Source organism: Phascolarctos cinereus, unplaced genomic scaffold, assembly GCF_003287225.1.
Source record: "Phascolarctos cinereus isolate Bilbo 61053 unplaced genomic scaffold, phaCin_HiC Scaffold_5;HRSCAF=322, whole genome shotgun sequence".
Classification (NCBI taxonomy): Eukaryota; Metazoa; Chordata; class Mammalia; order Diprotodontia; family Phascolarctidae; genus Phascolarctos; species Phascolarctos cinereus.
The window spans coordinates 294,498,325-294,508,929 of NW_027555958.1; positions in this window are offsets into that span (position 1 = coordinate 294,498,325).

Consider the following 10,605-nt stretch of genomic DNA (forward strand, 5'->3'; position numbering starts at 1 on the left):
CTTGTGCCCAGGAAGAGATTCTCAGCCCCAGGTGTCATGCTCTTTAGAACAAAAGATAGGGTTGCTCCCATCTAAGTCATGCTCTTCATATTTAATCTTTTCTTTGGACTCCTATTCCTGGTCCATAGACTTGGGACCTTCTGTTAAAGACCTTATCATATGTTATGATGAGTGTTTCATAGACTTCCAGTTTTCAATCAATCAATCAATCAATCAATCAATCAAGATTTTAAGCCAGGTAATGGTTATTTGTTTAATAACTATCAAGCAACTCTGGGGTTTAGTGTTTCTCAGTTTTAAAAATCTAGGCCTTTTCTATTTTCCAATGTAGAGTCTTCTTCCAACTGATCTCCCCTCCCCCCCCTCCCCCCCGCACCATCCAGTGCCATCCAGTGACACTGGCCTTCTTGCTGTGACTCTAACATCACTGGCTGTACCAAAAGCTTGGAATGTCTCCCTCCTTATCTTTGCCTCTTGGCTTCCCTCAAGTCTCAGCTAAAAGCCCACCTTCTACAGCAAGCCTTTCCTAATCTCTCTTAATTCTAGTGTCTTCCCCCTGTCAATTAGTTCCAATTTATTCTGTATATTGATTGCTGGTACATAGTAGTTTGCATGTTGTCTCTCCCATTAGATTATAAACTCCTGGAGGGCAGGGACTGTCTTTTGCCTTTCTTTGTTCCCCCAGCTTTCAGCACAGTGTCTGGCATGCAATAGGTGCTTAACAAATATTTTTCAACTGACCAACTGGAACAGGCGCACAGATGAGCTAAGCTTTGCCAGAGATGGACAAAGTCATTGTTTCTGCTACCAGCCCAATCACATTCCTGGTCTTTCCTGCACAGATGTGGCTCAAGTCTGCAAGGGCCTTGCTGCTCCCCTTATATCAGCAACAAATTCTCCTTGAGTCTAGGAGCCAGTCTTATAAGGACAGGTGCCTGGTATAGGTCAAAGAAAGACCTCACATACACTGAAAGTGGAAAAGGCTGCTGGTGCCAAAACTGATCTTTTCAGACACGACATTTCTTTGCATTTTAATTGTACTATAATATATGGGCTAAGGAATGGATAGCCTGGTAAAATGTAAGGTCTGGATTAGGAATCTAAACAGTCAGGAAATCTAGGGTCCTGTCACTAAGCTATTATATGACCCTGAAAGGAGGAATTACTTCATTCTTTGTATGTGCATCACCAATTTCCAGCACATGTTTATTGTGCAGCTGTTTCACTCGTGTCTGACTCTTGGTGACCCCATTTGGGGTTTTCTTGGCAGAGATACTGGAGTGGTTTGCCGTTTCCTTCTGCAGCTCATTTTACAGATGAGGAAACTGAAGCCAACAGGGTTAAGTGACTTGCCCAGGGTCACACAGCTAGTAAATGTTTGAGGCCAGATTTAATAAAATGCTTATTGATTGATTGGGCCTGAGTTTCCTCATCTGTGAAATAACATGATTGAACTAGAACTATCAGGTCACTTCTATCTCTACAATTTTATGACTTATGGCTATACTAATGTGCTAATGGGAGAAGTCCTTACCCCTCTGGCATGGTATATAGTAGAAAGAGACTGAATTTGGAGTCAAAGGACCCAAGTTTGAATTTTAGCTCTGTCATTTACTACCATGCTAGGTGGCACATTGGATGGAGAGCTGAGCCTAGGTCAGGAAGACCTGAGTTGAAATATGGCCTTAGAGGCTTACTAGCTGGGTGACCCTAGGCAAGTCACTTGACATCCATTTGTCTCAGTTTCTTCAATTGTAAAATGGAGATGATAATAACAGCACCTACCTTCTAGGCCGTTATGAGGATCAGATAATATTTGCAAAACACTTAGCACACAGTGCCTGGCTCATCTTTGCTGTTCAGGTTTTTTTTCCAGTCATATCTGACTCTTGGTGACTCCATTTGGAGATTTCTTGGCAAAGATACTGGAGTGGTTTGCTATTTTCTTCTCCAGCTCATTTTACAGATGAGGAAACGTAAAATGACTTATTCAGGGTCACACAGCTAGTAAATATCTAGGGCTGGATTTGAATTCACAAAATGAGGCTCCTTGACTCTAGGCCTGGTGCTCCATCCACTGTACAACCTAGCTGCTCTGGTACATAGTAGGTGCTTAATAAATGCTTGTTTCTTTCCTTCCTATGTGGCAAGTCATTTCCCCTCTCTGGCCTCAGTTTCCTCTTCTGTAAAGTGGTCAGGCTACATTTCTAAGGTTCCCTTCCAGCTCTGTAGCCTTTTGTAACATAGTGGTCCTTCAGGGGTATATGGGGTGTTCAGGAGGACTAGTCCCTCTGGTGTGAGGACTTGCAGCCCTTTTCAGGGCTGCTCATCCACCTTTGGTGTCCATCTGTCACCCAGCTCTCACCTGTGGCTCCAAGAAGCTGCAGCACAAGAAGCAGCCACACTCCAGTAAATCCATCTCGGCAGATGGGCTAAACTAGGCGGAGGGTAACCTAACAGGCCCCAAACCCCTTGGTGAGTTAAAGAGGTGTCTGCTGCAAGCATACGAAGACCTCCCTTGGTGGAATGGGCGGATGAGAACAATTTGTTCCAACAGCCATAAAGGCAGCTGACGCAGGCGCTGTGGAGCACTTAGTTTGGCAAAACATTGAAGACACCAAGGTTATCCACTGCATCCCGGTCATCACCAACCTTCCTGACTTTTGTCCCACCACTGGACTTCTTCCAGGTGACTCTGCTAGAGAGCGTGAAGCTGATGACTTTGTGCAGCTCTGCCTCACTTAAACCCAAAGCATGCACCAGTGAAGACATCACCCCATGATGTCATTGGTCCTCTTCAAAAACAAAAGACAATCGGGGCAGCTAGGTGGTGCAGTGGATAGAGCACTGGCCCTGAAGTCAGGAGGACCTGAGTTCAAATCCAGCCTCAGACCAAACACTTGACACTTACTAGCTGTGTGACCCCTGGGCAAGTCACTTAACCCCAATTGCCTAAAAACTAAAACAAACAAACAAAAAACCCAAAAGACAGTCAATAACAATACTAAATAATAAATTAATAAATTAAACAATAATAAATAAAAAATAAATTTAAAAAATGATAAAAACAATAAAAATGATAAATAATAAGCCCTTGAAATCAAGGACCTAATCAAAGAAAAGAAGATAACAATGAGGTACCAAACTAACTATAAAGATGATCCCTTCCTTTATGAGATGCCAGCAGGTTCCTTGAGTGAACTGGAAAGGGAGTAACCACAAGATGAATGGTGATGGACCAATTATTTCCAGTTGACATTTAAAAAAAAAAGTGGCTTCTGATGAGACATAGTAGATACAGTTGGGAGACTAGAAATCCAGGAAGAGGTGGCCACCACAGAAAACAAGGCCTGGACTTTAGAAGCAAGACTGGTCTGATCAGGCAGGAGGAATGTCCAAAGAGATACTGTGTTACTGAACTACTTCCCCTGTCACTACAGACCCCAAGAGAAATTTCATTCTATATCGCTTGCCTTTCTTTAGGTCCTTCATGAGAGTATGAAGCCTTTTCTACTGGATACTTGTTTACTTTTCATTGTTTTAAATGTCTACTTTGTCTTTATAAATAATGTTAACCACTGGCATTTGCTAGTCTGGTTGTATTTATTGGGAATGCAGTTGAGAGGAGGCATTGAAAGGAAAGTATCTCCACAGAATAGAGGAAGAGATCTAACACTGGTGTTTTGCCAGAAGCACTGTCTCTTCTGAGGTCTTAGAGCTAAAAAAGATAAAGAGAATTATAGATACTTTGATATAAATTCCCAGAGCCAGGAAGGAATGTTATACTGGGAAATGAGTCAGTAGTAGGATGAAAGAAGGGCTTATAGGAAAGGCTGAACAACCCTGTTTCCTCCTTCCTGCCAGGGCTACACCAGGAGCCCCCCAAGCCAGTGATTTTAGCAGTGGACTTTTAGATACAATCATTCTTACCTTGGTTGTCTCTAATGATGACAATTCTAGCCCAAGCATTAAGAGTGGGGAGCAGCAGCATGGTAAGCCTATGGATAGGAAATTCGTGGGCAGGGAACTTTGGGGATTGCAACAAAACATTATCCTTATTAGTTCTTTATGCCTTTCATCCTTTCTCTTCTGATGAACCTCTTGCTTGGTGGGAGTCTAGGCCCAGATAGAGGAATTGGGACTGTGGGGCCCAGAATCTAAATTGTATGACTTTGGGATAATCCACTCACAGATAATCCAAAACAGTCTTGGCCTCTAGGATTCACTTCAGGAAATCTATTGGCAGTCTCTAATTGCTTCTGATAAAGTGTTGAACCCATAAATTAATAGTTAAGGAGCAATTTCCTTACTCTAATCTCTGTTCTTCCAGTGATTTCCAAACTATATAACAACGCTTCCTTTAAAAAAAAAGTGCTTCATCTCCCTTTTTTCATAAATCAATTTGTGCAAATTTCTTAGCTTATAGTTTGCTCCAATAAAATTAAGAATTTATTATAATTTCTATAACAATCCATAAATCTTAAATGTACTATAAAGTTACATAACATAAGATCCTTTACAGTTTTCATATTTATACCTTGTACAAATAATAACCATAACAATCATACTGGTAATGTGATGGGTGAGCTTGTCTGGGAGCACAAAGCTTTTCAAAATGTGGTATCGATAGTTATTTCTACTTGTGATCCTTTTTCAGCCACTAATTAAGACTGATAGTTTGTCCTCATAGAAGCTATAGCAGAAAAAACCTATTTCATTCAAACAAGATCTTATGAATAATAGAAAAATGTATTGCTTTGTTTGATAAATCAGAAATGTATGTATTTACCTGTAATGAGAATAATCAGGAGAGTCGATGTGACCAGCTAAAGCGGGGCCCCCGCCCACACATGCTCCATGGATATTCTCAGTAAGATTTTCAGGTTCAAATGCTTGTTCCAATGTACTGTCACAAGATGAGTATATTAACCATTCTAGGATAAATGCATCCTATTTGTCAAATGAATTCCTTATATTTAAAAATATATAGGCTTTTTAAATAAAATGAGAACAGTTTTTCTGTACCATTCAAATGATTAATAAGCAGGTCTTTATTTTATTTCATTTAAAGGACATTTTTTAAAAACTGAGAAACATTAAAAATATTATTTTGTATATTTATTATCCATAGTCTTAACATTCCCCCACAAATCCAATCACTTTATCTTTCTGGATAGAGTATATATTTGGGGATCTTGCATTTATTTATTTAGAATATCCAGTTTTGTGGCTGCTAGGTGGTGCAGTGGATAGCGTACTGGCCCTGAAGTCAGGAGGACCTGAGTTCAAATCCGCCCTCAGACCAAACACTTGACACTTACTAGCTGTGTGACCCTGGGCAAGTCACTTAACCCCAACTGCCTCACCAGAAAAAAAAAAAAAATAGACTATCCAATTTTTCCAAAACATACAGCAAAGACACAAGTTTCAGAAGGAAATGTTTATTATAAAATTGATTTGTTTTCTCTCTACTATTGTCACATATAATAAAAATGGCAATTTCTTCTCTTAGCTTTAAACCCTTTGATGCATACTAACATGAGAATTCTCAATCACTGAATTCTCAACCATGTAGAAGTCTTCTATGCTTTGTCTCCATTTCATCACACAATTGTTCAAAGAGCCTTCCCTTTAAGGAACTGTTTTTATAAAGTTAATTTCTCTTGTAACAACTTGAAAAACTGTATGTACCTCTTCCCTCATATTTCTCAGTACAAGTGATTGCCTGTGAAGCACATGGTACGTTCAAATTACACAAAGGCTGCCTTTTAAATTTGTGTTTGTAGACCTGTGTATTCTCCTGATATTGTATAGTTCAGTACAATGCTCCCATATTATAACATTTCATTAAAATTCAATTCAGTTGAAAATTTATATTGACGTGGAAGTACCATCAATAGGTTTGCAGAGTAATCCATCTCTGCTAGCATCAGTTTCAACACCAGATCTCATATGTAATTATTATTAACTAGAATCATTGCTTCATCTACTTCAACACAAAATAGAAAGGTTTTAGTTTCTCACATAATTGATGGCAAAGATCTTCAGGTATATGACATTTCTGCTTCATACCCATATTATCTGAACGTGGAACCATCACATTCCTTTTCATATGATTCATCGAGCATTGTTTAGATCATATTGATGGCTCTAGGTCACACACTGTTTCTTCTATCAAATGAGACTTCTTACACTTAACAATTCTGCAAATAACTTTATGCCATGCAAACAATCCTTTTGATGCCACGGATATGGTTTTGAAAAAATTGGTTTTGCTTAGTATCTAATTCCCTCTATAAAGTCTCTTGTGCAGTTAATGTATTCTACATGCACATTTCATGCTACTATAGTTCTTCTACTTAGACTAATATTTCTAATATCCTTGTGTATATTAGTTCCAAAAATCTAATGGAGATTTTTCTCTTTAAACACGTCATATATTTATCCATTATGAAGGGACAATATTTTACTTTCTAAAATTAGAGACAATAAAAAAATCTAATTTGGGGTGTGTGTTGCTCACTGAAGATATGTATATGGTAACATGGGATGTCTAATTATATAGATAGGTGGCTTGAAGGGATAGCTATCTCTGTATCTTCTTTACCTCTCTCCAAGGGAGACTGTGATTCCTGCCTTGAGGGGAGCAGGAAAGAAGCCATGAAGCTGGTTGGCCTCTACATTCTTTGAGAGAAAGGCACCAAAGTAGAATGATATTTTTTCACTCCTCTTAATGCTGCTGGTCTAGGGGCACAATATTTAGATTTAAAAAGCTACTTTCTTGGCCTTTATCTCTTCATCACCAAATGGTCAATATAGAAATCAGATTGATTATATACTTTGCAGCCAAAGGTGAAGAAGCTCCAGACAGTTAGTTAGAACAGGACCTAGAGCTGACTGCTGCTTAGATCATAAGTTTCTTATTGCAAAATTCAGACTTAAATTGAAGAAGGCAGGGAAAAACCATCAGATTGTATAGGTATGACCTAAATAACTTATGAATATGAAGTAGAAGTAACGAACACATTTAAGGAATTAGATCTGGTAGATAGAGTATCTGAAGAACTATGGACAGAGATTTGTAATATTGTACAGGAGGCAGCAACAAAACACCCCAAGAAAAAGAAGAGCAAGACTACTTGACAAAAACTGCTGGGAAAACTGGAAAAAAGTATGGCAGAAACTAGGCATAGACCAAAATCTCACATCACATACCAAAATAAAGTCAAACTGGGTTCATGATTTAGATATAAAGGCTGATACTATAAGCAAACTGGGAGAGCAAGGAATAGTTTACCTGTCAGGTTTATGGAGAACAGAAGAATTTATGACCAAACAGGAGACAGAGAACATTATGAAATGCAAAATGGATAATTTTGATTACATTAAATTGAAAAGTGTTTGCACAAACAAAGCAAATGCAACCAAGATTAGGAGGGAAGCAGAAAACTGGGAGTTTTTACAACCAGTGTCTCTGATAAGGGTGTCATTTCTAAAATATACAGACAACTGAGGCAAATTCATAAGAATACAAGTCATTCCCCAATTGATAAATGGTCAAAGGATATGAACAGGCAGTTCTCAGATGAAGAAATTAAAGCTATCTATAGTCATATGAAAAAATGCTCTAAATCACTATTGATTAGAGAAAAGCAAATCAAAAAAACTCTGAGATACCACATCACACCTATCAGATTGGCCAACATGACAAAACAGGTAAATGATAAATGTTGGAGAATATGTGGGAAAATTGAAACACTAATGCATTGTTGGTGGAGTTGTGAAGTGATCCAACCATTTTGGAGAGCAATTTAGAACTATGCCCAAAGGGCTATAAAAATGTACATACCCTTTGATCCAGCAATAGCATTTCTAGGGCCGTATCCCAAAGAGATCTTACAAATGGGAAAAGGACCCACATGTACAAAAATATTTATAGCAGCTTTTTGTGGTGGCAAAGAATTGGAAACTAAGGGGATGCCCGTCAATTGGGGAATGGCTGAACAAGTAGTGGTATAGGAATGTAATGGAATACTATTGTACTATAAGAAATGATGAGCAGGTGGACTTCAGAAAATTTGGAAAGACTTGTATGGACTGAAGCTGAGTGAAGTGAGTAGAACCAGGAGAACGTTGTATATAGTAACAGCCACGTTGTGCAATAACTAACTTTGATAGAATTAGCCCTCCCAGGGGCACCTAGGTGGCGCAGTGGATAGAGCACCAGCCCTGGATTCAGGAGGACCTGAGTTCAAACCCGCCTCAGACACATAACACTTACTAGCTGCGTGACCCTGGGCAAGTCACTTAACCCCACTGCCTAAGCAAAAAAAAAAAAAAGAATTAGCCCTCCCAGCAATGCAAGACATCTCCAAAAGTCTCACGATGGAAAATGCTATCCACATCCAAAGAAAGAACTATGGAGATTGAAACATACTATTTCCTCAGTTAATATTTTCCCTTCTGTTTTGTTTTGTTTCTTCTTTCTTGTGGTTCCTCCTATTGGTTCTAATTCTTCCTTACAACATGACTAATGTGAAAATATGTTTAATAGGAATGTATATGTAAAACCTATATCAGATTGGCCGTCTTGGGGAGGGAGGGGAGGAAAGAGGGGGAGAAAAATTTTAAACTCAAAAGTTTATGGAAGTGATTGTTGATAAATCAAAATAAATTAATAAAAAAATTTTTAAAAAGAAAGAGCAAGAAAGCAAAATGGCTAACAAGGCTTTACAAATAGCTGAGGAAAGAAGAAAGCAAAAGGGAAAGGAGAAAGGGAGAGATAAAACCAACTGAATGCAGAATTCCAAAAAATAAAGAACAAGGAAAGATAAGAAGGTTTTCTTTAATGAGCAATGCAAAGAAATAGAAGAAAATAACAGAATGGGAAGGACAAGAAATCTCTTTTAGAAAATTAGAGATATCAAGAGATCATGCAAAAATAGGCATGATAAAACACAAAAATGATGGAGACTTAACAGGAGCAAAAGAGGTTTAGAAGAGATGGCAAGAATACACAAAAGAACTATACAAGAAAGATCTTAATATCACCAATAATCACAATGGCATAGTTACCCATCTAGAGCCAGACATCCTGGAGAATGAAGTGGATTTTAGGGAGTACGGGCATCAACAATGATGAAATTGCAGCTGAGCTATTTAAAATCCTAAAAGATGATGCTGTTAAAGTGCTGTACTCAATATGTCAGCAAATTCGGAAAACTCAACAGTGGCCACTGGATTGGAAAAGATCAGTTTATGTCCCAGTCCTAAAGAAGGGCAATGCCAAGGAATGTTCAAAATACCAAACAATCATACTCATTTCACATGTCAGCAAGTTATGCTTAAGATTCTGTAAGCTCTATATACATATTTGTGTCTAATGGTAGCTTTCTGTAGGGTGGGGTGGGGAGGGAAAAAAATTTTAAGTGTTTAAGAGAACAAAAGAAAACTTAGAAGGAAGAACAGAAAGGCGGAGTAGCTTTGAAAATTATGTGTAGTACTTATTGCATAGTTTTTTAAAAAAAGTAAACAGTGCAAAATGGAAATTTCATAGTTTTATATTGAATCCTCTTTTTATGTTATGTTGTGTACATGGATATGTTCTCTTTTTGTCTTTATGTGGTTAAAATGAAAAATAATAATATTAATAAAAATCAAAAGATTCAGCAAGCTAGGCTTCAGCAATATGTGAACCAAGAATTAACAAAAGAGCAGGCTGGTTTTTGAAGAGGCAGGGGAAGCAGAGACCAAATTGCCAACATTCGATAGATTATGGCGATGGCAAGAGAGTTCCAGAAAAACATCTATTTCTGTTTCATTGACTACACTAAAGCCTTTGAGCACAACAAAATGTGACAAGTCCTCAAGGTGATGGGAGAACTAGATCATCTTACTTGTCTCCTTAGGAACCTGTATTCAGGTCAAGAAGCAACAGTTAGAACTGAACATGGAACAATTGATTGGTTTAAGATTGGGAAAGGCCATATATTATCACCTTATTTATTTAACTGATATGCAGAGTACATCATGTGATATGCCAGGCTGGACAAATCAAAAAACAGAATTAAAGTTGCCAGGAGAAATATCAACAATCTCAGATATGCAGATAATACCACTCTAAGGCAGAAAATGAAGAAGAATTAAGAAACTTCTTGATAAGGGTGAAAGAGGAGAGTACAAAATCTGGTTTGAAGCTTAACATTAAAAAAAAACAACCTGAGATCTTGGCAACTGGTTCCATCACTTCCTGGCAAATAGAAGGAGAAAAAACAGAAGCAGTGACAGATTTTATATTCTAGACTCGAAGATCATTGCTGATGGCAACTGCAGCCATGAAATTAAAAGACTCTTGCTCCTTGGAAGGAAAGCTATTTCAAATCTGGACAGCATACTAAAGATCAGAGACATCAACTTTAGGACAAAAGTCCGTACAGTCAGAGCTATGGTTTTTTTCCAGTAGCAATGTATGACTGAGAGTTGGACTATAAAGAAAGCTGAAGCCATAGAATCAACACTTTCAAATTGTGATGCTGGAGAAGACTTTTGAGAGTCCTTTGGACAGCAAGGAAATCAAATCAATCAATACTTTGAGAAATTAATGTA